This window comes from Dendrobates tinctorius, unplaced genomic scaffold (assembly GCF_039654945.1).
Source record: "Dendrobates tinctorius isolate UK_male_01 unplaced genomic scaffold, ASM3965494v1 ptg000087l, whole genome shotgun sequence".
Taxonomy (NCBI): domain Eukaryota; kingdom Metazoa; phylum Chordata; class Amphibia; order Anura; family Dendrobatidae; genus Dendrobates; species Dendrobates tinctorius.
This window is the reverse complement of record NW_027361755.1, coordinates 7651683-7679677: the sequence shown is the minus strand read 5'-3', so window position 1 is coordinate 7679677 and position 27995 is coordinate 7651683. Positions and strand designations below refer to the sequence as shown.

The window sequence follows — 27995 nt, the reverse complement described above, 5'->3', positions numbered from 1 at the left end:
TTTTCTTCCCCTCCCAGGATCAGCCCTGAGACTCTGTGACAGTTCCTGATGCCTCTTATTGTCTGCAGTGCTCATGTCACGTCTACAGCGCTGCAGCCAGTCGGTAAACTATGGGCAACTCATGGCGTCAACCCACGTGAAGCTGCTGAGCTCAGTTATTGGATCCAGTGGTGTCGACATGACGTCAGTGCTGCAGACAATAACAGGCACCAGAATCAACGTCTGAGCTTGGGAGGGCGAGTAAGGCCGGTTTCACATTTCCATTTCTTGACAGAAGGCTAAATCCGCCAGAGCTGTTAAAAACGGATCCGCAGCCACTGTGGGCCAAATGGTCATCACTGGATCCGTGTTGTATACGGATCCGCTTGAGTTGATATGTGGGCGAAATTTAAAGGAACCGCGGAGAGAGAGAGATTTTTTTCGCCGCTTCCAGAACTCTATTTAGGGTTAATATGCTCGGCAGGGGAAATCTGCCGGGCATGCGCACTATAAAATAGCGGACCGTCGCTGCCAAAAACCGTTGCATCGTCTGTCTCTTCCGCCCGGGAGACGCTAAAATTTTCACGGATCCGTCAAAAAACGGATCTGACAGACGAACATCAGTCAAAATCCGCCGCTAATGCAAGTCTATGGGGGAAAAAACGGATCCGCCAAAAAAGTGGCGGATTTTGACTGACGTCAAAAAACTGAAGTGTGAAACAGGCCTTAGAGCTCATTCAGATGTTTTTTTTTTTCATATATCAGAAAAAGTCCTTGTTTCATCAATGATTCTGTTCAGACTTTCATCAGATCTTCCACAATTTCAACGTTTTGGCCCGAGTTTCAACAGTTTCTTTCAAATGAGAAAAAAAGTAAAAAATAAGTTTCTCTATCTTTTCCCATCTGGCAGCTGATGACGTCTCAGAGCTGTCCGATTTTTCTTTTTTTTCACAACTTGCATTGTTGATTTTTATAACACACTCGGATCAATACCAGACGTGTGTCTGTGATTTTCGAAAGACCACTCAGTCAGCAAAAATGAATAATAATAAATAATAATAAATTTTATTTCTATAGCGCTAACATATTCCGCAGCACTTTACATTTCAGAGGGGACTTGTACAGACAATATACATTACAGCATAACAATAATCACATAGATCATAACAGATGCCAAGAGGAATGAGGGCCCTGCTCGCAAGCTTACAATCTATGAGGAAAAAAGGGGAGACACGAAAGGTGGGTGGTAACAGTTGCCCTGATTGTATGGACCAGCCATAATGTTAAGGGTGTAACAGTACAGATGCAGAGGGCTAATGGATACATAAAGCATGTGGGAACATGATGCGGGGAACCTGGTTATGGTAATACTTTTGGCTGTGCCACACAGTGATAGATTAGGTTAATATGTTGAGGCGATAGGCCAGTCTGAATAAATGCGTTTTCAGGGCACGCTTAAAATTGTGGGGGTTGGGGACTAATCGTATTGACCTGGGAAGTGCATTCCAAAGAATTGGCGCAGCACGTTTATAGTCTTGAAGATGAAAATTGGACATGTGAACAGCTCCTCACAGACAATACTAGGTGCGAGTGCTGTCTGTGAAAAACAAGGAGAGAACTCGTACGTGAAAAACTGATGTATGATTAAGCCCTAAAGAAGATATTTAAAAAAAAAAAAGCTTACATTCGGGGAACAGTGAGTTTTCTGAATCTGGAAAACCCCTTTAGGAAAAAAAAATTGAGGGCATTCAAAAAATTAATTGGTCACTGCTCATATGTGGGGAGGAGGTGACAGACAAGCGGTAAGAAGTCTTCCTTTCAGTCCATGGAGTAGAGAAGAGACAGATGTAGGAGGAGGAGTCCCCGCTATGTAGCCGGGCCAGAACCAAGGGGACTGTCACCAAGGTTCCTAGGGGGACTGTTTCCGGGGGACATAATTAGGGGATGGACCAGAGAGAGTTCTAGAAAGGATGGGGGTGAAGCAAGTCTAAAAGGGGCTGAGGATGCCAGTAGGCGGCAGTCGACTGAGCAGGAGAGAAGCAGGAAGACTAGAGGGTGCCAGAGCGAGAAGAAGAGAGCAGCAACTGAAGTGACTGGAGAGAGACGGCACTGAGCCGTCCAGCAGAGAGACACCGACCGCACTCCTCGCGGCCGCCACCGCCCGACTCCAGCCCGCGGCTGCGGCCTGCCCGCTGCCAACCGTGGCTGCTGACGCTCCACTCCAGCCCACGGCTGTGGCCTACCCGCTGCTACCCGCTTCCACCACCGCCCAACTCCAGCCTGTGGCCGCCGCAGCTCCACTCCAGCCTGCGGCTGCTGCCTGCCCGCTGCCACTTGCGGTCGCCACAGCCCGACCGGGCTGCGGCCTGAACGCTGCTGCCTGCAGCCCCCACGGCTCAGCTCCAGCCCACGGCTGAGGCTTGTTCGTCACCATCCGCAGATGCCACTGCCCGTCCTCAACTTGTGGCTGCGGCCTACACCCTCCGGTCCACGGACAATGCCATCCCGCCTCCGCCTGCTGTGCCCCCGCTTCGCCTGGGCGTAGGCACACACAAAGTCTCCGCCAGATCCTCGTCGGCTGGGCCCAGCGGCTGAAGCAGCACCGTCCACCACTCTGCCGGATGTCAGAGAGGATAAGTGACACGTTGTAGTTAATACCCAGGACTCGTAGTCGGCCATACCGCGCCCCTATAGTGACCGGTCTTGACCGGGTTAGTCGTGTTCGTGTTACCAGTGTATTCTTGTTTTGATCCCTGCGAGGATAACTGTTGTTAGCTTGTTGATTATTCAGGATAGCCCTATAGGTATACATATATATAAAAGTTACATCTTAAGTTCATCCAATCTCCCGTCTCATCACTGCATCCCACGTACCTGCGATTACTACATTTGGAGTAGTGGGCAGGATGCAGTCTCCGAGCAGAGATGCCGCAGACCAAGGAGGGGCCATGGACTCGAGGGGCACCGGTGGCCCCCAGTCCAGTATATCCTTGGGGGCTATGCTGAACAACCTGCCTAGGTTCTCCGGCACCAATGCCATGCTGTGGAGCTGGACGGAACGGATGCGAGGGCTATTTAGAATGCATCCGATGACCCCTGACTTAGAAGCAGAGGTAGCCCTTATGTCATTGGACGGGGAGGCCTGGGATTCCGTAATGTTGAGACCCCCAGGACAGCACAACACCTTTGTTAGGGTCTTACAGATATTGGAGGAGACTCACCGGTTGTTCAGTCATATGCAAGGGGAAGGGGAGATGGTCACCCAGTACATGAACGTCCTTCAGGAATTATACACGACCATCGAAGGACGGCGTAGGTGTGGGACCCATCGACATCACCCTATGCAACCTTTTAGTGACCAGACTCCGAGACCCTCTGACTAAGCAGGCATTACAGGAGCAAGTCTGGGTAAACCCGCGTATGGCTTTCTCCGAGGTGGGGAGTCAGGCGCGGGAGCAGGAACAGGAGCTGACAATCCCTGTGGGGAATGTCCGGAGCACAGAGGTCTCCGTGAATGCCATTGGAGAGCCCCAATGGGTGGAAGAATTGAAACGCGAGCTGAAGAACATCAGGGACGAACTGGCCGAGGTGAAGAGAAGGGCCAAGGCCACGAGTAAAAGGCCTGGCGCAGGCCCGGGGCTCTGGGGTCCTTGCAATCCCAGGAGCGGTCGGCCCCCGTGGCCTCGGGAACGTTATGAATGTGGAGAACCTGGCCACCTCGCCCGAGAGTGCCCACGGCGTGGGAGATACTCACCTCGGCGGCCATTAAAACTATAGGGCTCTGAGCTGGGGGGACGCCGCTCAGAGCCAGAACCCACGACGTGGAGTGATAGAAGTTGCGAAGTGTCCAGTGATATGGGCAGAGTTCGAAGGCCGTGCCATTCGATATCTAGTAGATACAGGGTCGCAAGTGATGACCACGGCGGGGGCAGATTGCTCCCATCTGTCATGGGGGGCAGATCGTGATCTCAAGCCATGGCCGATGATATTGCAGCATTGGCCAGGAGACGCCTATGTTGGCGTCATAGGTCGTCGGAAAGGGGTTAATGGTGTTGCAGCCTCTGTGGCCTTTCAGAAAAGGTGTGTGTATACTGACTGTTATAGTGCGAGTTTCCCTCCAAAAATACCAAAATGCTTATTAAATGGGAACTCTCCATGCACCTCTATTGAGGTCCAATATTAACTATTAATGTTAATCACGACTATCAATAATTAATATCCACTTAGTAATGCCTTAACACTATCTTTTCCTTATATTAGATACTAGCTGAGACAAAACAGTGTATCAATAAAGGATATTTATTACACACTAGTCTACAGTCTATTGCATACACACACACACACGTACACGTGAGGGACGGCCAGGGCTGTAGTCATGGCCGAGGACACTGGTATCGGTAGGCATCAGCCCATGCAATAACCTGCCACATATTGGACAATCTGCACCTACTACTCTTCCCAGACCGCTTTCTTCCTTCTACTCCAAACTGCTGCAACACTGTTGCTTAATACTGTTCTTCTGCCCTAAGGACCCTGAATGGCTAGGCTTCACTACTTCCTTAAAGTTACGTGACTGCTGCGGCGTCCTTGGCCGATAACCCTTGTGTACTATTCGGGCGCCCAGGCACTTCTCCCCCTATCTCCCCATGTGCACTTAATGCACAGCAGCCCCTCCTATAGTTAACTATTTCCTATGCTACATTCAAGCTGAAAATTCTGTATGCTAAAATGCCTCCATCTAGTCATCTAGTGACCAACCTTGTAACTGCACTTACCCTAAACATAGCAGCACAAAGGTATATAATGTTAAATATACATTTAGCAAAACTGTGATACACATAGTAGTATTAAAAGATACCATTATATAAGAATATATATACTTATAACATACGGTATCAAGACAAGAAAGTAACGAAGGAGAATAGCATGAATATAGCATACCCTTTACATACATACACATATACGGATACTTCCGCGCTAATACAGTAATATCACAACATCACACAGTAAAAACCCACAATTACTGTATATACTCAAGTATAAGCCAAGGCACCTAATTTGGCACGAAAAACTGGGTAAACTTATTGACTCTAGTATAAGCTGGGTATGCATGGCTCCCCCCATCCCTGTCCTGGTATGCATGGCTCCCCCATCCATCTCCTGGTATGTATAGCTCCTTATCCCCCAACCTTGTATGCATGATTCCTGCAACAACAAAAAAACTATTCACCTGCCTGCGCTCCCTTGCTAGTACTGCATCTCGTGCTGGCACCAGCAGCTCTACCCCTGCCGAGTGATCACGTGGCCCCACCCATTAAGGTAATGACTATGCACTCTACGCCTATGGGAGTGGGGAGACATGCATATTCATTACCTTAATGAGCTGGGCCACGTGATCGCTCAGTCAGAAAAGCTGCTGGCGCCAGAACGAACGAGATACAGTGCCAGCGAGGGTGCGCAGGTGGGTGAGTATGATATGTGCTGGAAGCTGGCGGCTGCATCTGGCACTGTGCACTATTACAGCAGCGGTACAGGCTTTAGCCACAGCTGCCAGCTCCTGCCTCTGCGACCCGCCGCTCCCATACCCCCCGCCGTCTTTCTGGGACAATTGACTCGTGTATAAGCCGGGGGGGGGGGGGGGGCATTTTCAGCACAAAAAAAGTGCTGAAAAACTCGGCTTATACACGAGTATATACAGTAACTAGCACAAATATAAAAAAAATGGGCTATGAGAAGCCCTAGCCAGCTCACCAACCACAGCCGGAGCACGGAGCTTCGTCTGGACCCAACGAATGTTGATTGTAGACAGGAACGTTCCAGCTGGTAAAAATGCTTACTTTATTTCAGAATTAAAAATTTCAGTTAATGGGCTTTCTCCTCACAAGCAAATGTATGTGCTGTGGGGCACTAAAGCATCAGCTACGCGTTTCGATCCTGAACGGATCTTTTTCACAGCTGAAAATTAATCTCATGACGCAAACCTTATACTCGTCAAGGACCAATGAAAATTACATTTGTTTAGAGCCATAGAAAACAATAGCATAAATACACACAATATAGCTATGGTCTCTAAACATTTTTTGACGCAACATAATGGCAATTTAGAAACTATGTCAGTTGCGGGAATTGAATGCGTCAGAAATTCCAAACGTGGAGGGGATGGAAAAACACTCCTTCTCACGAGGTAGGCGTTTTGGATTTTTTGTTTGGAGTCTAGGTATCTGAACGGCTTAAATAAAAAGACCGATATTATGTATCATTATTAAAGGTTATTTTCTATATTTTTAATGTTTATATTACGGTTTGTAAATTTGTTTTAATCTGTAAGCATAACGCAAACCTGCATTATGTAGAGAAATGCGCACAGGACCTTCAGCTAAAACATGTGACAGAAGTTGTAATTTTCATTGGTCCTTGATGAGTATAAGGTTTGCGTCATGTGATTAATTTTCAGCTATGAAAAAGATCCGTTCAGGATCGAAACGCGTAGCTGATGCTTTAGTGCCCCCCACAGCACATCCATTTGCTTGTGAGGAGAAAGCCGATTTACTGAAATTTTTAATTCTGAAATAAAGTAAGCATTTTTACTAGCTGGAACGTTCCTGTTTTTTTTTATATACAGGAACTTCCTGAGTTACCCAAATCACACATGCAATATCAGCCCTCCCACCTATAGCTCACTATTCCTAAGGTCTAGTAAGTAACAGATTATACTCGGCCATGTGTGTCCATCATCGTCCCAGGAGAGAAGAGAAAAAAGCACATGTCTATAGATATGTCCAGCTAGAAAGAGGTGTGTCCAGCCCCAGGTGTGGGGGATGATGTGACCAGTATATTGCCTACTAAGGCCAGGTTCACATTAGCGTTTGAGTCCGCATCGTGGTGCTGCGGACTTCTTTCCTTAAGCTCCACCTACTTCCGCATGCATCCTGCATACCTATCTTTAACATTGTGTACGCAGGGACATGCGTTGTATGCGGATGCGTCCCCGTGCGTAATTTTGGAGTGCCCTCTGAACGCAACATTTTGCATATTCTTGCGTTCAGCGGGCACGTCAAAACGACGCAAGCAGACGCATCCACATACAACGCATGTCCCTGCGTACACAATGTTAAAGATAGGTACGCAGGTCGCATGCGGAAGTAGGTGGAGCTTAAGGAAAGAAGTCTGCAGCACCACGCTGCAGACTCAAATGCTAATGTGAACCCGGCCTAAGATACATCCCCTCAATCTTGATTGATTAAACCTGTTTTACCAGCACATGGCAGGAAAGCAGCAAGCTGAAGGAGGGGCTTAATTCATGTGGGGGAATTATATAAAGATGTGTATATACACAAAACATGCACTATACACCTCTCTATATAAATACTGTATGTACACTTTGGGCCACTTCCCTTGTACACTGACAGACCATGTGACATTTAGATTACACACAGATGATTTCCTGTTACTAAGCATGTGACTTATGAACGTAATTGTTCGCCACAGAAATTTTTAGGGGCATCGTAGCAAAAGGGGCGAATACATATGCACATGCTCAATTTTAATTATTTGATCCCATATTTTTCTTACTTCACTTAGACCATTTAGTGCTGATGCATCACACATCTGATTACAAAAATATTTAAACACAAGTTTTAAAGTAACAAAATGGGTAAAAAGTAAAGGGGGTGAATACTTTTGCAAGCCACTGTATGTCAGCCTTGGAAGCTATTTTAGAGACCAGCGGAATCTTCCCTAAATATATATACCAACTCTTTGCAGTATATCTGACTAAGTTGCTTGAACATGTTAAAGGTGATGACGCACAGCATGTCTACAATAATTTTAAATTGCCATATGGTCAACATCAAGCAAGTAATCCTAAGTAATCCTGCTTTGCTTAGAGCGCACAATAGAAGGTTTGTGCAGGGCCACTTCCTTACACGCTCTGTCCCAGCCTAATCTGGATAAGCACTGGGGAAGAATACATAGGAAATATCTTATCTATGAGAAGCGGAATCCAAAGCATACATTGGACATATATTCTTCGCACAAAATGGAAGAAAAAATCCTTCCTTTACAATTGGCTATTTTAGCAGTGAAGCTTGCATTGAAGAACACTCTCAAAGACCTTGCCTCATGTCTCAGCTTTTCAGAGGATTCGGATTGCTATTTTTCGGTACGGTAAGAGATATGGGTTTGCTATTGTTCCATTCTGACGTAATGCTGTGTAGTGTCAGCATAACTTTGTCGTGCCGGCGTTGTAGAATAACGAGATAATGTTAAGTATACAGACCTAGATTTAAAAAGTTGCAAAATGTATGCTTGGCTCTGGGCTAATATGGTGTTTTTGTGTAATACATTATTTGAATATATTACAAATTATGATGGACTTGCATTAAATATGAATATTTTATAGTATATGATGGGTTTATTTTCACCAAACTTCCATCAAACATGTAGTGTACTATCGTGCACTTTTTTGTAGTTTTTCTCACTGTGTACATTAAAGTTGTTTTTTATACATTTCTAGGAACAATAACTAGACTTGGTATGTAAATAAATAGAAAACACAGTTTTATGTACCAAAAGACATTATCTGGGCGGCAGAAAGACAGAATGGCTGTCAGGTTTTGAAAAGTAAAAAGTTCATCATGCAAAACTTATTTTTTTTCTGTTCTTAAACCATACTTACCGAAACCCTGACCAACCCCATAATAATTAAAGGGGCCATTCTGCTTGCGCTGACATCAGTCATAAATTCTGCAGTTGTGACCCCAGCCTGGCCAAAGCAGATCAGTTGTATAATTAATATAAAACAAATTTCCAGTTGGGAATTATGCAGTCCATCTGTGTTACATTGAAAAAAGTACCTTATGCAGAACTTATTGTACAATATAAAAACAGACATATCCTACTTCCATTTATTTAACTCGCCTGTTTTGGATAGGCTGGGTTCATACCTGCGGAATTTAGTCCTTGTTCCTTACAATGCTTGGGTTCCAATCAAAGCCCACATCTGCATGGAACTTGTATGTTCCACATGTGATTGTATTAATTCCAGATCAGGTAAAACACATCTGTCTAACATAGAAAAAACATACCTTGACTTCATCTATAATCCCCTGTTAATCCCTATAAATCCTCTCTCAAACATGTGTGTTACACCAAACAATAAAGGTACTGTCACACTTAGCGATGTACCAGCGATCCTGACCAGCGATATGACGCGGTCAGGATCGCTGGTACATCGCTAAGTGGTTGCTAGTGAGCTGCCACACAGGCAGATCTCACCAGCGACATCGCAGGGGTCGGGGGTCGCTACTTACCTGTCACACCAGGCGATCCTGCGTCCTCCCGCCCTGCTCCACGCGTCGCGCGTCGTCACAGCAGGAAGCGCCGCAGGAAGCTGATGACGAGAAACAGTCCAGCCTGTTCTCGCGCGATCAGCGATAAGCAGCGGGGGAGCCGGTCGTAGGTAAGTATCAGGCATAGCGATATCGCTAGCAATATCGCTATAACGTCACTAGTTATAGCGATATTGCTAGCGATATCTCTTAGTGTGACAGGCCCTTTACGCAAGACGCACAAAACATGTCCCTTAAACATCATGGGAAGCTATAAGCTCTATTGTAATGATGTCACAGAGAACGTGCACATGGTAAAAGATACATCTCTCCCATGCCACCCCCAAAAAAGTAAATACACAGTGGGGAAAATAAGTATTTGATACACTGCCAATTTTACAAGTTTTCTCACCTACAAAGAATGGAGAGATCGCCTCTAATTTTAATCATAAGTACACATCAACTGTGAGTCAGAATCTAAAAATCTAAAACAATCACATTGTTTGATTTTAACATAATTAATTTGCATTTTATTGCATGAAAAAAGTATTTTATACAATACAAAAACAGAACTAAATCTTTGATACATAAACCTTTTGATTGCAGTTACACCAAGTTTGCACACACACTGCAGCAGGGATTTTGACCCACTCCTCCATACAGATTTTCTCCAGATCTTTCAGGTTTTGGGGCTGTTGCACGGCAACATTGAGTTTCAGCTCCCTCCAAACATTTTCTGTTGGGTTCAGGTCTGGAGAATGGCTAGGCCACTCCAAGACCATTGAAATGCTTCTTACGGAGCCACTCCTTAGTTGCCCTGGCTGTGTGTTTCAGGTCACTAACATGCTGGAAGACTCAGTCGCGACCCATCTTCAATGCTCTTACTGAGGGAAAGAGGTTGTTGGCCAAAATCTCGCAATATATGACCCCAAAATCCTCCCTTCAATATGGTGCAGTCGTACTGTCTCCTTGCAGAAAAGCATCCCTAAAGTATGATGTTTCTCTCACCCTGCTTCATGGTTGGGACGATGTTTTGGGGGTTGTACTCATCCTTTTTCCTCCAAACACAGCGAGTGGAGCTGATATCAAAAAGTTCTATTTTGGTCTTATCTGACCACATGACTTTGTCCCATGCCTTCTCTGGATCACCAGATGGTAACTGGGAACTTCAAACAGGCATGGACATGTACTGGCATGAGCAGGGGGACCCTGTGTGCCTTGCAGGATTTTAATCCATGATGGCATTGTGTGTTACTAACTGTAATGTTTGAGACTGCGGTCCCAGTTCTATTTAGGTCCTCCTGTGTAGTTTTGAGCTGATTCCTTACCTTTCTAAGAATTGGCCTTACCCCACAAGGCAAGATCTTGAAGAGAAAGATTGACAATCATCTTGTGTTACTTCCATTTTCAAATAATTGTGCCAACATTTGTTGCCTTCTCACCAAGCTGCTTGCCTATTGTCCTATGGCCCATCCCTTCCTTGTGCAGGTTGACAATTTTGAGCCTGGTGTCCTTGGACAGCTATTTGGTCTTGACCATGGTTGAGAGTTTGTATTGTGATTGTGTATGGACATGTTTTTTTATACAGGTAACAAGTTCAAACCAGTACAATTAATACAGGTAACGAGTGCAGAGTAGGAGGGCTTCTTAAAGAAAACCTAACAGGTCTATGAGAGCCAGGATTCTTGCTGGTTGGTGATCAAATACTTATTTCATGCAATTTAATTATTTAAAAATCATACAATGTGATTTTCTGTTTTTTATTTTTAGATTCTGTTTCTCACAATATAAGTGTACCTATGATAAAAATTACAGGGGGAAAACTTGCAAAATCGGCAGTGTATCAAATACTTATTTTCCCCACTGTATATACCGGGTGAGTCATAAAGGACGGACGTTTTTAAACTAATCATAAAATCGTTAAATATTTATTAAATATAAATGTATTCACAGATTTGGTTACGTATACTGACAAATATTTGACAAATTCAAGTGTGGAAAACAACATCTGCCATGTGGTGGCCATTATCAGTGATGCATTTCCAAAGGCGTTCTTGGAAGTTGGCATCAACACGTTCCAACACAACTCTGTCGATTTGGGCAACTTCCACTCGAATAGCTTCCTTCAGTTCTTGTAATGATCGAGGCTTAAGCTTGTATACACGTGATTTGAGGTGACCCCATAAGTAATAATCGCACATGGACAGGTCTGGGGACCTAGGAGGCCAATTAATATCGCCAAACCTGGAAATGATGCGACCAGGGAAGAGAGGGCGAAGAACGTTCATTGTTGCTCCGGCTGTGTGGGCCGTTGCCCCATCTTGTTGAAACCACACACTAGAGATGGGGATATGTTGCCGTCGTAACTCAGGAACAAAGAAGTTATTTATCATGGCGATATAACGTTGTGAGTTCACGGTAACAGTATTGCCATTATGCCATAAGTACGGACCGATCACGCCATATTTGCCCATAGCGCACCACACCGTTACCTTAGGGCTGTGCAGCGGTCGTTCATGTAATTCTTTCGGATTTTCATAGGCCCAATAACGGCAGTTCTGCTGATTAACCATGCCATTGACATGGAAATGAGCTTCATCACTCATGAATAAAATAAGGTTGTCGTTTTGCTCAATAATTGCTTCCATCTCATGTGCGAACTTCAGTCGCGCTGCGTAATCCCCGCGCTCCAACTGTTGCACAATGGCCAATTTATAGGGGTGGAAATGCAGGTCTAAATGCAAAATACGCCTTACTGTACGATTACTGAGGGCAAGTTCTAAAGAATGTTTCCGAGCAGATCGACTCGGACTACGCAGCATGGCTTGCCTGACGCGTTCCACATTTTCAGGGGTACGTGCCGTTCGTGGAGCCCCCGGTGGTCGTTTGTTCATTAGTGTACCTCGTGTACGGAGTGCTTCAACCCAACGTAGGATAGTGTTACGAGCGGGAACAGCTTGATTTCTGTGAATATTGAAATGACGCCGAAACTCACGCTGAACGGCTGTGATACACTCATTATTCTTGACAAAACTGTCGTACGCAAAAACGCGATGTTCTATCGTCCACGGCACCATAGCTTAAACTGAAACTAAAATAAAAACAATGCTTTCACCTCACAAACATAACCCCGCCTCCCGCACATCTCTACCTCCACCTGGTGGTGAGTTATAGCCACTTCAAATACATCCGTCCTTTATGACTCACCCGGTATATATCATGTATGTCCTAATGAGCCATGGACCAGTAGCTAGATGTGCTTATCTTAGTTAATGTCCAAGGTTATGGCCATAACTTTACACATCATCTAAAGGAAGTACATAGAGCATCTGTTCACTTTATGGCTCTTGACTATTGTTGATTTGGTCCATTTTTCTTCTATCTGGAAGGTATTAAATGCTAAGTCATTTTGGATATTTATTGCTGCTCCTTCTGCATGGTGATGCACGGGCCTTCTGCTGGTCCACAATTCAATAGACATGCATGATGATTTTTTTTATATGTATTTTTTACCATGAGTGCATTCTCTGTGATATCATTGCATTTGTGCTTACATCTACCCATCATTTCTAACCCCTTTGTGACAGAAATATTTTTGACCTTAATGACCAGGTCAAATTTGAGAAACTTGTCAATTTATGTGGTAATAACTCTGGAACGTTTCAACATATCCTACTGATTCTGAGATTGGTTTTTCGTGACACATTATGCTTGATGCTAGTGGTAAAATTTGTTCAATATGACTTGCCTTTACTTGTGAATATATTGGAAATTTGAGAAGAAAATTCACAATTTTCAAAATTTCAATCTTTATATCCTTAAACCAGTTAGTCATGTTGCACAATATAATTAATAAATAGCATTTCCCATATGTCTACTTTACTTCTGCATCATTTTTCAAACGTCATTTTATTTTGTTAGGATGTTAGAGGAAGTAAAAGTTTAGCAGAAATTTCTTTTTTTTTTTTCAACAAATTTACAAAACTTGATGGAGGGAGCGGCATTTTTATTTGTATTATCTAGCAGGACAGATTAAAGCTTTAAGTAAGTGGATGCCGGATAATTATTTGCCCAACTCGGAAAATCATCTTGTTCATGCTGCTGAGATTGGCTGCCTGTCCATTAGGTTTTCTTGAAACAGATAAACTTAATGCCCCTAGATTGTTGCCTCTACTTCGTTTGGTGAGGTCGGTCTGAAGACAGGTCAAAGAAGTGATCCACTTTGAGGGCACTATAGCTGAAATGCCATTGCCATTGTGGAACAATAACTATTTCCTGGTGCTGTTGAACCACTCGTCCGCTGGCTTTTGGATCTCACATAATGTTTCCTCGATTAAATACTTATACGAAGGTAATATCTTAATGTCTTTTGAACAAATCCAACTTAAATATAATGTCCCTACATCCCAATTCTTTCGTTATCGGCAACTCAGATCAGCTGTCCAGTCGCATCTACAGTACATTACTCAGGCACGACCCAACCCATCTCATCTCTCCCTTTTAAGGCCGGCATCACACTAGAGAGGAATACGGATGAGTGAGAGGCGATAAAACAATGCATTGCACATGGACCAATGATTCTCTATGGGGTAGCTCCCATCAGCAGTATTTTTCTCTCGTATTTTCTACAGTCCGTGCCAATCGCAGCATGCTGCGATTGTCAGCGTATTACGACCGTAGTACGCCAATGCAAGTCTATGGGTGCGCTTAAAATACGCATTACACACGGACCACACGTGTGACTTGCGAGAAATACGCACCCGGTGTCTTTTAGAAAAGCCGGCAATTCAGTGCGCTATACAGTAAACTCACACTGACAGGTTTAATGAAGAAACGAAAGAATAGATATATACACATAGAATACATATCTATATATCTATATATCTATCTCTCTCTCTCTCTATATATATATATATATATAAATAGATATATATATACATGTCATTGAGACACATATGTATTTATATATTTATATTTCACAGAGTTCTTCATAGCAGAATAGCCGCTAATTCAATTGCCAGCTTCTGTCAAATCATTCCCCAACCCGACATGAAATGAAACATGGTTTACATACAGTAAACCATTTCATTTCATGTTTTTTTTTATATGTCCCTGACTAATAATTAGATGAAGGTTTGTGTGCAAAATTTGGGTGGTGTAGGTGTTAATTTAAGGGGTTAATTCATTATAAAAAAAAATGCGTGGGCTCCCGCTGTAATTTGTCAACCAGAGAGGTAAAGCAGGTGAGTGAGGGCAGATTTTAATAGCCATGAGAGAGACCATTGTTTTTGCCCCCCCCCATGGCTACAAATATCTGCCCCCAGACACCCCAGAAATGGCGCATCTATAAGATGTGCCAATTCTGGCACTTATCCTCTCTATTCCCATTGCCTTGTAGCGGTGGAGAATGGGTTAATATAGCAAAGGGTTAATGTCACAGTTCGATTGTAAGGTGACATTAAGCCGATTAATAATGGAGAGGTGTCAATAAGACACCGATCCATTATTAACCCTATACTAAGAAAGGGTTAAAAACCACACACAGACATTAATTAAATAGTCTTTTAATGAAATAAATACACCAAGTTTTTGACAAATTATTATTAGTCTGGTAAGCCAAAATAAAACCATGACCTGCAACAAAAATAACATAAAAAATCACCAAAATCCTTACCTCTCCGCCGTTCAGTCATGTCCCACGCTGCAATCCAGCAGAAGGGGTTAAATAGTTTACAATGAGGACCGCTGCTAATGCGATCAGTTTCACTGTAATCTACTACAAAATGAATTGATTCAGCTCTGCGCAGCCTCAATGGCTGCCTGGAGATGAACTAATTACCCTTAGTTTCTGACTTTATTCCCAAGGTCATTAGTTCATTCCAGGTCAGCCGGGGACTCCTGCTGACATCACTGTCATTTCATGTCGGGTTGGAGAATGATTTGACAGAAGCAATTGAATTAGCGGCTATTCCGCTATGAAGAACTCTGTGAGATATAAATATATATATATGTGTCTCAAAGACATGTATATGTGTGTGTGTGTGTGTATATATATAATATATATGTGTGTGTGTATATATATAATATATATGTGTGTGTGTGTGTGTGTGTGTGTGTATTCTATGTGTATATATCTATTCTTTCGTTTGGATTTGAAAACCTGTCATTGGGCTCCATTATATGTCCGTTTTGCCAGCCTGCGAGAAAAAAACGGTATACGGATGCCATACGGATTACATACGGATGCTTACATGAGAAAAATACGCGGCCACACCCTGACAACGGATGACATTCGGAGCACTATTTAGGGACCATTTATGCGTATTACGGCCATACAATACGGTCTGTATTTTTCTACCTTGTGTGTGACTCCAGCCTAATAGGAATCCTTAAATCCCAAGGCCCTCAGGGCCTTAGCTCTACTCTTTATACATACATGTTGTCTGCGGGAACTGACTCTGCTATGACGACGATTAGGGGGAAGTGGGGAAACCTCATTCCTGATGCTCAGGCTGAGGATTGGGAGGAGATTATTTAATCTCCAACTAAAGTATCTCCCATCTATTAATAATAGAATGACTCAATTATATATCTTACACCAGTCATATATAACTCCATCACGACTTTTCAGAATGGGTCGTTTCCAGTCCTCGGATTGTTTGAGGTGTCAATAATGGAAGCAAACTTTATACATATGGTGTGGGGATGCCCCATTGTCCTTTCATACTGGTCTGAAGTAACTTCATTGTTAAGATCCTTAGTGCAAAGTTCTGTTCCTCTCAGTCCATTAGTTTGTTTATTCGGGGTACTAGACGAGGAGACATGGCGACACTATGTTAGGATCTTTCTATGTGAGACACTTTTTTTTTTTTTTGGCTAGAAAGGTGTTGGCGCTATGTTGGGTGGGAGGGTCACACCTCTCTCTTAGAGCCTGGATTGACCTGGTAAATGCGGGCATTCCATAATTCATAGATCTGTGAAACTAAAATTGTATAAATAATTTAATGCTACTCTCCCATAATTATTTTGACAAAATGCACTTGTATTATTTTGATGTATGCATATGTGTACATATTGTTCTTGTTTTTCTTGGTTAATAAACAAATTAAAAAAAAAAATTACAAAACTTGTTTCTTTAGGGACCTATTCAGATTTCAATGGACCTTCAGGGGCTTATATATTGGAAACTCCCCAAAAGTGATACCAGTTTAAAAACCGCACCGCTCAAATACTTCAAAACTGTTGTCTGGAAATGTTTTAACCTTTCAGGTGATATACAGGAATTAATGCAAAGTTGAATGAAAAAAAAAACCTTTACCTCCAAAATGTTGTTTTAGCCCCTATTTTTTCACTCATGCTAAGGTAACACCAAAAGTGGACTCCAAAGTTTGTTACCAACTTTCCTATGAGCAGAGCGATACCCAACATGTAGTCAAAAAGATCTGTTTAGACAAATGGCAGGGCACGGAACGGGAGGAGCAGTATTTGAGTTTTGGAACAAAAATCGGGCTGAAATAAACTGTGGTCACCATGTCGCATCTGATGTGCAGAAGCCCCCCACAAGTGACCCCATTTTGGAAACTGCACCCCTCAAAGAATTTATCCAGGGGTGTAGTGAGCATTTTGAACCCACAGGCTCTACACAGAATTTGTAACTTCTGAAAAAAAATAAGCTTAATGGCAAAGAATGAAATAAATAAAGATTATTAAATATAAAAATGTAATCTGACTAAGGGGATGACAAGGGGAGGGTTGATCAATTAGGTACACAGCAAGGCACAGCCCAAGTGCTGTCCTAATTACTAATTAGACCTTATTACAGTGATCATAAGTCGGCAACCAATAGGAAAAATCCCTGCGGTTAGTGGGTGCAGGCAGGCAGATCTCAGCGGGTGCGCTGCGCATGCACCTGCAATTTTGCTTTAAGTTGGAGGAGGGTCAGAGTGATCGCAGATCCAGTACCATGGATGGCCTGGGAATATAATTTCTCTCTCCTTTTGACAAGTTATATTATGTCAGAGGAGAAAGGAAAATATTTTTACATGGGATCTGTTTTTTTTTGTTTTTTTTTAACGTGATCGCAGTTATTCATTGAATAACGGCGGTCGCGTCATCGGGGACCAGGAAAACTGTCCCTTATCGTATTCTCCAGGGTCTCAGCTGGTAGCTGAGATCCTGAGGATTTTCCAACTCTTGGGGCACTTTTACTTTAGTCCTGATCACAGGTTTAAAACGTGGCTGTGGAAATGAGGGCCCTTGGTGACCGCCGTTTTTATGCATGTTGGTCATTAAGGGGATAAGGGACTATGATAGCATATTGGATAGATCACATTATTTCTGTTTTGGGTGTCTTGTGGTGTTTGGTGTAGCACACATGTTTGAGAGATGATCTATAGGAATTAACAAAGGATAATAGGTACACCCAATGAGAAGTGGGGTTGCCATTTCTTTAGTTGCTTTTCAGTGTTTCAACCTCCACGGACAGGTAGGGCAGATATTGAGGGCCCTATAGGGATACTATATTAGACAGCCAATCACCCCCTTAGCTCTGTATCCCCTTTTCATGCCCACGCATCAAAAATATTTACCGGTATACGCTTTTTTAAAAAAAAATTTACTTTTTTTAAATGCATAGCCATTATAGGATTTACTCTTTTAATATTTTTTTCTTTTGAATCCCTGAGCTGATTACTAACATTTGTGAGCTTACCTTAAACAGAGACAAGACCCTGATTCAGAAACCATTACAAAAAATACACACTTTTCAGTTGTCTGTATTGAATGTCCACAGGGCCTCTTGCAATATATTGCCAATTTGAAGTCCAGTTGGTGGGACTTTAAGGGCATTTGAAGCCCCACATAATTGGCTAAATTGATAAAAGAAGAAACTTTGTTTCCTGACATATATGAGCGTCCTGACGTATAAGCAAATTGCTAAAGAAGCATTTTTGACTACATTATGTTGTAAAGTTGTTACATTGTTGTAACTTAACTAGAAATACATTTCAGGAATATATATATATTTTTAGGAGAAATGCATAAGCATTTAAGGAACTCAAGGGCTGCTCAGTGTATAGATTAGTAATCGGGATATGTATGATGGGTGTATGGGCAGTGGACTATAGGATGGAGGATAAACATTATAATTTGTTATAGCTAACTACACTTAGTTACTATGCCTGGGCAACGCTGGGCTCTTCAGATAGTAATATATGTAAGGGCAGTTGCACACATCCAGATAATTCCGGTACCGGAAAAAACTGTATCAGAGCTGTCCGTGTCCATGTGGATACGTGGTACATCCGTGTTGCAATCGTGTGCCGCACGTGTGCAGCATCAAGACCACATGGGCGGCCGCCGGGGAAGAAGCGCTACAGTAAGCACTGTTCTCCTGCGGCTGGTGCTGAACGCGGCTGTCATTCTTCTCTCCTGCTCTGCCGGCAGCAGCGAGCAGGAGGGATTGAATGAATAAAAACCCGAGGTGGAGTCCCCCTGTTTGTAAACCAACCCAGCAAAGCTCACAGCTGGAGGCTGCTATTCTCAGGCTGGTAAGGGGCCATTGATCTTGGCCTCCCCAGCCTAAAAACAACAGCCCGCAGCTGCCCAGAAAAGGCGCATCTATTAGATGTGCCTATTCTGGAGCTTTGACGGGTTCTTCCCACTTGCCCTGTAGCGGAGGCAAATGGGGTTAATAAGGGGTTAATGTCACCATGCTATTGTAAGGTGACATTAAGCCCGACTTAGTAATGGAGAGGTGTCAATAAGACACCTATCCATTACTAATCCTAGAGTTATTCAAGGGTTAAATAAACACACACACAATAAGAACAAAGTATTTTAATGAAAGAATAGACTACACAGCTTTAAAATCTTTATTATACTCCTAATCCCATATCAAAGCCATTGTTCTCCTGTAAAAAATAAAAAAATAATAAACCAACAATATAGCATACCTGTCCGGCGCTCAGTCATGTCCCACAGTGTAAATCCATCTCAGGGGTTAATCAGTTTACAGCTGGAGCGCTGATAATGCCAACGCTTTGACTGTAAACTACTGGGGAATGAATTAGAAGCTACGCGCAGGCTCTGTGACGTCACCTCTCTATGCATCCGGCGGCCCAGCGTTTCCAGACATGCGGCTGTTAGGCGTCGGATTCCAACCTCTGCACAAGAGGAATCCCCAGCCTTGCATTCTGTGGTCTCCCATTCAGTCCCGACCGCAGAGGAGGCTGCTCATCAAATGCGTCGCTCCCGGCGTCTTGCTCAAGCTAGTTCGGTCAGGTTGGTTGCTGCTGCCACCTCTGGTCCAGCTTTAGCAATCCGCACTAGCCAGCAGCGAGCAGCTCCAGAGGCTAAGTCCTTCTTACATCTTACCGAGCATGCCCGTGGGACGACATCTCATTGGAGGTCAGAGGTCACATACTCAGGTCCTCAAGCAGCTCGGATTGGAGCACCAGGAAGGCCTTAGAAGGATGCTGCTATAAAAGGTTTGCATGTCCACTCAGCCATGCGCTAATATAGACTCTGATGGTTAGTTGTGTGTGTGTAATGACGGATGTATGAGACTGGTGACTGACTCATTATGAAACCCCTACCCTCGGTTGTGTATGGGTTAGGGTTTAGGGAGATAGAGTCAGCACCAGTATTGGCATAATCTATGTGCCACAGAGCATCCCGCTTTCCACACGAGTGTTAGCACCAGATAGCGCCAGTCAGCCAAGGCACCACTGGATCGCATGTGCAGCAGCATTCCTCGCAGCCACGCCATGCACAAGTCAAGCGCTTACCTCCCCGCTCTGGGTGGTTAGTGGTGTCCGCTGAACTGGTGCAGTGCACACATGGTGCGATTATATTATTTAGTTCAGGCATCACATTTGTGGTATCAAACGCTAGTGGGACTAGAGGGACTCTAACCCTGCGTCCTTGGGGCAGAGTCCTGAGTCTCTTAACTAGTGTTCACCTTGCCGAGCCCTGTGAGGTTAACAGGCTCCGGCACTTGTGTTTTGCGGCTCTGTACACACTGGGTCAGTGGTTACCCCGTCAGTGTTCAGTCTGTGTTCGCCATTACCAAGCAGCAGTATACCATCTCTGCACGGTGGACTCCGGGTTGCAAACGCACCTTATTATTATATTTTATTTGGTGCATTCCACCAACCCTAACAGTATATTAGTGCCAGTCTGGCTCTAATGGCAGATGAACAGCGACTCCGTGCATTCATCTGGCAGCTGGAGGGTAGGTTGGCGGCTCTTGAGCATTCAGCCTCAGCTGTGGATGTTACAGCCATCGCGCTCCAGGCAGTCACAGAGACTGTTTCCCGTGTGACTACTGCCATCAATTCCCCGACTTTGTCCCACCTCCCGCTGCCCGAGAAGTTCTCGGGCGATAGTGCCTCATGTAGGGGTTTCGTGAGCCAGACTGGCTGCACGATTTCCCTCTGAGCGGGCTAAAGTGGGATTTGTCATCTCCCTCTTGTCGGACAGGGCTTTGGAGCGGGCCACACTGCTGTGGGAGCGTGGTGATCATATGGTGCAGAGTGCTTCTCAGTTTTTGGCCACTCTGCAGCAGGTCTTCTTGGGACCGCAAGTCACCCATGACACCGCGCTCCGGCTGCTGGCTATGTCACAGGGCTCGTCCATGGTCAGTCACTTCGCCATCCAGTTCCAGACACTGGCCTCTGAGTTGGAGTGGCCAGATAAGGTCCTCATTCTGGCTTTCTGGAGAGGCTTGGCTGACCATGTGAAGGATGCCCTGGCCACCAGGGAGGTACCTGCCACACTGGAGGAGCTTATCACCATCTCCACCCGTATAGACCTTCGCTTCTCCGAGTGAAGGTTGGAGCAGTCCCAATGTAGGCAGAGGTTTAGGCTGGCACCCAGTTTCGATAAACCTCTGGAATCTCCCGATCAGGCGTCCGAGCCGTAGGGGGCTCTTCATGCGTAATCCAGGTCCCGGTCCGCTTGAGCACCTGAGGTATGTCATGTTTGCCCGTAGTCTGGTCACCTTGCCAATCAGTGCCCACAGCAGTCGGGAAAACGCTCGCCTTTAGTGATCATAGGAGGGGGCTCACTAGAATCAGCGTCTTTTTCCTCCAAGCTCACCTTTAAGGTAACGCTTGAGGTTGGTTCATGCACTCTGGCAGTGGAGGTTTGCGTGGACTCCAGAGCAAAGGGCAATTTCATGTCTTCTGCTTTTGCTCAATGGCACGCAATACCTCTTGTTATGATGAACAAGCCAGTCACCGTCTGGGTGCTGAATGGCGCAACTCTACCCTCACAAATTACCCACCAGACCGTCCCGTTGATACTCATGGTGTCCCCGTCTCATCAGAAGACGATATCCCTCCTCGTCATACCCGAGGGTATCGATCAGGTCCTTTTAGGGGTTCCCTGGTTACGGTTCCACTCTCCCCATATAGATACAGTTCCACTCTCCCCATATAGAGTGGTCTTCGGGGAGGATTCTCGGTTGGGGTAAAGCTTGTGAGGGTAGGTGTCTGAGGGAGTGCGTTCAGGTTGATTCCACCGAAGTCCCTGCAGATCTTTCTTCTCTCCCCACACACTATCAACAGTATGCAGATGTGTTCTCCAAGAGGGCGGCGGAGACTCTTTCGCCCCATCGCCCCTTACGACTGTCCTATTGACCTATTGCCTGGTGCTGAGCCTCCTCGTGGAGACAGAAGCTATGTCTCAGTATATCAGGGAGAATCTGGCAAGGGGATTCATTGGGAAGTTGGTGTCACAAGCAGGGGCGGGATTCTTCTTCGTCCAGAAGAAGAATGGAGAACTACGTCCCTGCATCGATTACAGGGGTCTTAACGCCATCACCGTTAAGAATAAGTACTCTCTGCCCCTGATATCGGAGCTGTTTGATAGACTACAGGGAGGAAGAGTGTTTACCAAGCTTGATCTGCGGGGGGCTTATAACCTGATTCGCATCCGTGAGGGGGATGATTGGAAGATGGCGTTTAACACCAGGGATCGGCACTATGAATACCTGGTGATGCCCTTCGGGCTCTGTAATGCTCCGGCCGTCTTCCAAGACATTGTGAATGACATCTTCCGGGATATGCTTACCACCTCGGTAGTAGTCTATCTGGATGATATACTCATCTACTCTCCAGATATTGACTCCCACCGGAGTGATGTTTGCAAAGTTTTTGATCTCCTGCGGGCAAACTCCCTCTATTCAAAGTTAGAGAAGTGTGTGTTTGAGCAGGAGTCCTCTCCGCCCAGGGATTGGCCATGGATCCTACCAAACTACAGGCGGTGATGGATTGGCAGGAGCCCCATCTCTTAAAGTGGTGCAGCTCTTTATGGGGTTCATAAATTGCTATCTTCAATTTATCCCCCACTTCTCGACTTTGGTAGCTCCCTTGGTGGCCCTCACCAAGAAGGGAGCAAATTCCAACTTATGGTCAGAACCATAAAGTCTCATTTCGCTAGCGCTCCCATTCTACATCGCCCCGATGTAGATAAACCCTTCATTCTGGAGGTGGATGCCTCTTCCGTCGGTGCTGGAGCGGTCCTGTTTCAGAAGGACACGCAAGGTCGAAAGCACCCATGCTTCTTTTTCTCCAAGACCTTCACACCGGCGGAGAGGAATTATTCCATCGGGGACAGGGAGTTGCTAGCGATGAAGTTGGCTTTCTCACAGTGGAGACACTTCCTGGAGGGGGTTCGCCACCCTTTCCAGGTGTTCACTGACCATAAGAACTTGGTAATTTGCAGACGGCCCAGCGGCTGAACTCTCGCCAGGCCAGATGGTCCCTGTTCTCCCGGTTCCACTTTACCATACATTTTCTCCGGGGAGAAGAACATCCGAGCAGATGCTCTCTCCCGTTCTATGGTGTCATCGGAGGAGGTGGAGCCACGGCTGATTGTCCCTTCCGAGAGCCTGAGGACCATGGCTCCGGTTGCTCTTGAGTCTGTACCACCGGGCAAGACATTTGTCCCTGCCCGTCTGCAACTGGAGGTCCTCTCTTGGGCTCACTCGTCCAGGGTGGGTGGACATTTTGGGACAAAACGGACCTCTGAGCTTCTGGCAAGGACGTACTGGTGGCCGCATATGGCCCATGACGTCAGGGACTATATTTGGGCATGTGTCTCCTGCGCCCAGAATACGTCCCCTCGGCAACGGCCCACTGGGCTACTTTACCCCCTGCCAGTAACGGACAGACCCTGGGAGATGGTCGGTATGGATTTTGTGGTGGGACTGCCCAAGTCCAGTGGCACGGTCATTTGGGTTGTCACCGACCATTTCTCTAAGATGGTGCACCTGGAGCCTCTTTCCCGGTTACCTTCTGCATGGGGTCTGGTGGCGTTGTTCATGAAGCATGTCTCCCGCTTGCACAGTATGCTAGACACTGTTGTCAGCGACCAGGGTCCCCAGTTCGTGTCTCACTTTTGGAGAGAGTTATGTCACCTGCTCAGAATTGAGCTGAATATCTCCTCGGCCTATCACCCCGAGACGAACGGGTTGGTAGAGAGGGCCAACCAGACCCTGGTCACATATCTTCGACACTTTGTCTCGGCCAGACAGCATGACTGGGCATCCTTGCTGCCGTGGGCGGAGTTCACATTCAACAGCGCTATGGCCGATTCCACCTGTCAGACCCCATTCCTCCTTAATTACGGCCAGCATCTGCGTGTTCCTGTGCCCATGCCCGTGTTGTCCACTGACTCCAAAGTGGCAGACTGGGCGGTGGAGGCACGTGACATTTGGGACTGCACTCAGGATGCCATACGGGACTCCAAGGAGAGAATGAGGTCTTCCGCTGATGCACACCGGCGCCCCGCTCCCACCTTTGCTCCCGGTGATTTGGTGTGGCTCTCTGCTCGTAACATCAGGCTGCGGGTTGAGTCCACTAAGTTCGCGCCTCGCTACATAGGTCCCTTCAAGGTCCTTGAACAGGTTAATCCTGTGGTCTACCGGCTGGCCCTTCCTCCAAACCTGGGTATCATGGACACCTTCCATGTGTCTCTCCTTAAGCCTGTTCACTTGTCCCGGTTTTCTGAGTAATCTACCGGGACATCAAGCTTGTCCTCGGATGAGTACGAGGTGAACGCCATCGTGGGGTGTAAGGTGGTACATGGCAAAAGGTATTACCTGGTGGACTGGAAGGGTCATGGCCCAGAGGATAGGACCTGGGAGCCTGTGGAGAATATTCATGCTCCCCTGCTCATTGCAGCTTTTGAGTGTAGCGAGGCCCTAGGAGGGGGGGTAATGTTGGGCGTCGCATTCTGACCTCTGCACAGGAGGAATCCCCAGCCTTGCCTTCTGTGGTCTCCCATTCAGTCCTGACCGCAGAGGAGGCTGCTCAGCAAAGTCGTCATTCCCGGCGTCTTGCTCAATCTAGTGCGGTCAGGTTGGTTGCTGTTCCCAACTCTGATCCAGCTTTAGCAATCCGCACTAGCCAGCAGCAAGCAGCTCCTGAGGCTAAGTACTTTTTGCAGCCTACTGAGCATGCCCGTGGGACGACCTCTCATTGGAAGTCAGAGGTCACATGCTCAGGACTGGACCGTCAGGAAGGTCCTGGAAGCACGCTGCTATAAAAGGTTCGCATGGCCATTCGGCCATGCGCTAATATAGACTCTAATGGTTAGTTGTGTGTGATATGACAGATGTAAGAGATGGGTGACTGATATTATGAAACCCCTACCCTCGGTTGTGTATGAGCTATGGTTTAATGAGATAGATTATGCCACTACTGGCTCTGACTCTATGTGCCACAGAGCATCCTGCTCTCCTTACGAGTGTTAGCACCAGATAGCGCCAGTCAGCACAAGGCACCACTGGACCGCATGTGCAACAGCGTTCCTCGCAAAGGCGCCATGCGCAAGTCAAGCGCTTACCTCCCCGGTGGTTAGTGGCATCCGCTGAACTGGTACAGTGCGCAGGTGGTGCGATTATATTATTTAGTTCAGGCATCGCAGTTGCAGTGTCGTCCTTGGGGAAGAGTCCTGAGTCTTTTAACTAGTATTCACCTTGCCGAGCCCTGTGAGGTTAACAGACTCCGGCACTTGTGTTCTGCGGCTCTGTGCAGTACTGGTGTTTGCCATTACCGAGCAGCAGTATACCATCTCTGCACGGTGGACTCCAGGTTGCAAACGCACCTTATTATATTTTTATTTGGTGCGTTCCGCCAACCCTAACAGCGGCGCTGCTTTTTAGACCGCAGCATGCCTGTTTACTTTATGGAGACGCTCAGTCTCCACAAGGTAAATAGCCTACTCTATGTATACGATGCAGCGATTCCGGATGTGTTCAATGAACACACCCGGAATCACCGTGCATACAGAAGGGGGTGGCGCTTTGGGTGGAGCGGGCTTTCTGCTCTGTCCAAAGTGCCGATAATCCGGACTGTGGAGACTCACCCAAAATCCGTTTTATGAACTAAGGGCATGTTCCCCAGTAGTCTGAGAGAAGAATTCTGTATAATGTGAAGCTGAACAAATGGTTTTGAAATACTTGTCAACAGAAAATGCTGCAGATTTGCTTTGCTAGAGACAGACATTTATCTTCAGTTTGTATTCATCTCCACTGTTCTGCAGGTGTTTACCAAATGGATCTTTGTATAAAGCCATTATACAAAGGGAATTGGAATAAGCTGGGTTTTTTTTGTTTAAACCTTGTCTCAAAGTGAATACATATGTGACAGGAAAAATAAGTGATAACCTTGAGAATGGTTTCAAAGACTAAGAACAAGTTGCTTAACATCACAAACTGTCATACTATACTATAAATCTTTGATGGTATGTTTACATGCACAGATTTAAAAGAAAATGCATTAATAATCTATACTTAAAGGGATAGTCCAACATTTTAGAGGCATGTCCAGAAAGCTGGGGGTGCATTAGATTAACAAAATAACTTCTGCTTGCCCCTTCAATTTTCCACAGCTTAAGTGACCCTGCAGCCCTTTGTCAGCTGGGCTGGCCTGTAGTTATGCATTCTGAATATCTTCAGGTGGCCATTGCAGCCAGTCTCTGGCCTCTTTAATCACCTGCTGACCTGATACCATTACCACTGAGGTCATTAATTGACTGCAGTGATCACCTGATGGAAGTCGGAATGTCACCACTGCAGGTTAGGTACCAAACATTGCTCTGCATCACCTGTGTGTGAATTATACCACATACAGATTGAAAAAATGTTTTGTGCTCTAGTATTTGCACCTGTGTTGCTGCCATAATTAGTTGGGTCCACTGCAGGGGATAGTGCATTTGTTTTGAGGCCTAGGCGGGTAAGCATCTCTGCCTTTTTTCAGTGATTCTTGTATATTTGTGGAGGATTTTTTAAGTCCTTGTTTGTGTCAGTAAGTTTTTGATGTTTAGTAGTAGGACTGGCAAGCGGAAGGATCTGTGATGTGTGTTGCCGACTTACATATTGTGGCCATAATATTAACTAATACCTTACATATTTTGATATGTTTTTGTGCACTTTATCTATTTTTCAGGGTGCAATTGGGCTCATATGGCTCTGTAACTGTGGGCTCTGTTCACACAGCATGCATTTGGGAGGCACAGGGCAGCCTGCCTGATCTAAAAGTATGGGCGTTGGTAATAGGCTGTAAGCCGGATGCTCTGCATCACCTGTGTATGAGTCATACCACATACAGATTGAAAAAAATTTTTTGTGCTCTAGTATTTGCACCTGTGTTCCTGCCATAATTAGTTGGGTTCACTGCACCCTGATAGTGCATTTGTTTTGAGGCCTAGGCAAGTAAGCATCTCTGCCTTTTTTCAGTGATTCTTGCATATTTTTGGAGAATTTTTCTAAATCCTTTTTGTGTCAGTGAGATTTAGGTACAAAACATTTACAGGACCACGAGAGTCATGATACCTTAATGACAGGGGGACTTACTGGATGAATATCTTTTTGTTTCAAGTATTTTAGACAATCCATTTAGGTTGACCTCTGCTGTTGTTGATATTTCTATATGTGTCTGACCATATAGGTGGCACATGCTGCAAATGCCGGTCCTAAAGGAAGATTATTACTGTAAGGGCTCATACCCATATGTTAGAAAAAAACGGTCCATTTTCCGAAATGAAAAAAAACAGACGAGTGCTATGCGAGTGTCATGCGAGTGTAATACAATTTCCATGCAATTTTTTTTTTCCAAGGAACATCTGGCCACATGCACACATTCAGTGGTGCAAATGTTTCTATTATGCTTTTCTTCTGTCCGTTCCACTCCTGGTTTTGGCTTACAAATACTGAGGTAAAAAACTCACCAAATACTCAATTTGTGCACATGGTTTAACATGTGTATGCAATCTGTATGCAATGTGATTTTTGCCACAAAAACTGGGAAAACTTATTGACTCATGTATAAGCCTAGGGTGGAAAATGCAACAGCTACTGGTAAATTTCAAAAATAAAAAAATACCAATAAAAGTAAAATTAACTGAGACATCAGTAGGTTAAATGTTTTTGAATATCCATAGTGAATCAGGAGCCCCATATAATGCTCCATAAAGTTCATGATGGCCCCATCAGCTGCTCCATACAAAATACACCCCATATAATGATAAGCAGCAAAAGGAAATCAGTGCATAGATGTCCAAGGTATGATAAAATCACAAATCTTTATTAGATAACACAGGTAGAAAAGCACAAACAATGACAGACAAAGGGTGACGCAAGCAGAAGCAGAGCAAAGGGGTATACAGTGTCAAAAACCT

General features: G+C 45.2%; 1 protein-coding gene across 11 annotated transcripts in view; it reads left to right on the top strand.

Moving 5' to 3' along the window:
• TIAM2 (TIAM Rac1 associated GEF 2) overlaps positions 1 to 27995 on the top strand; it is a 769295-nt gene that overhangs the window by 644019 nt on the left and 97281 nt on the right. The gene's annotated exons all lie outside the window — the stretch shown is intronic.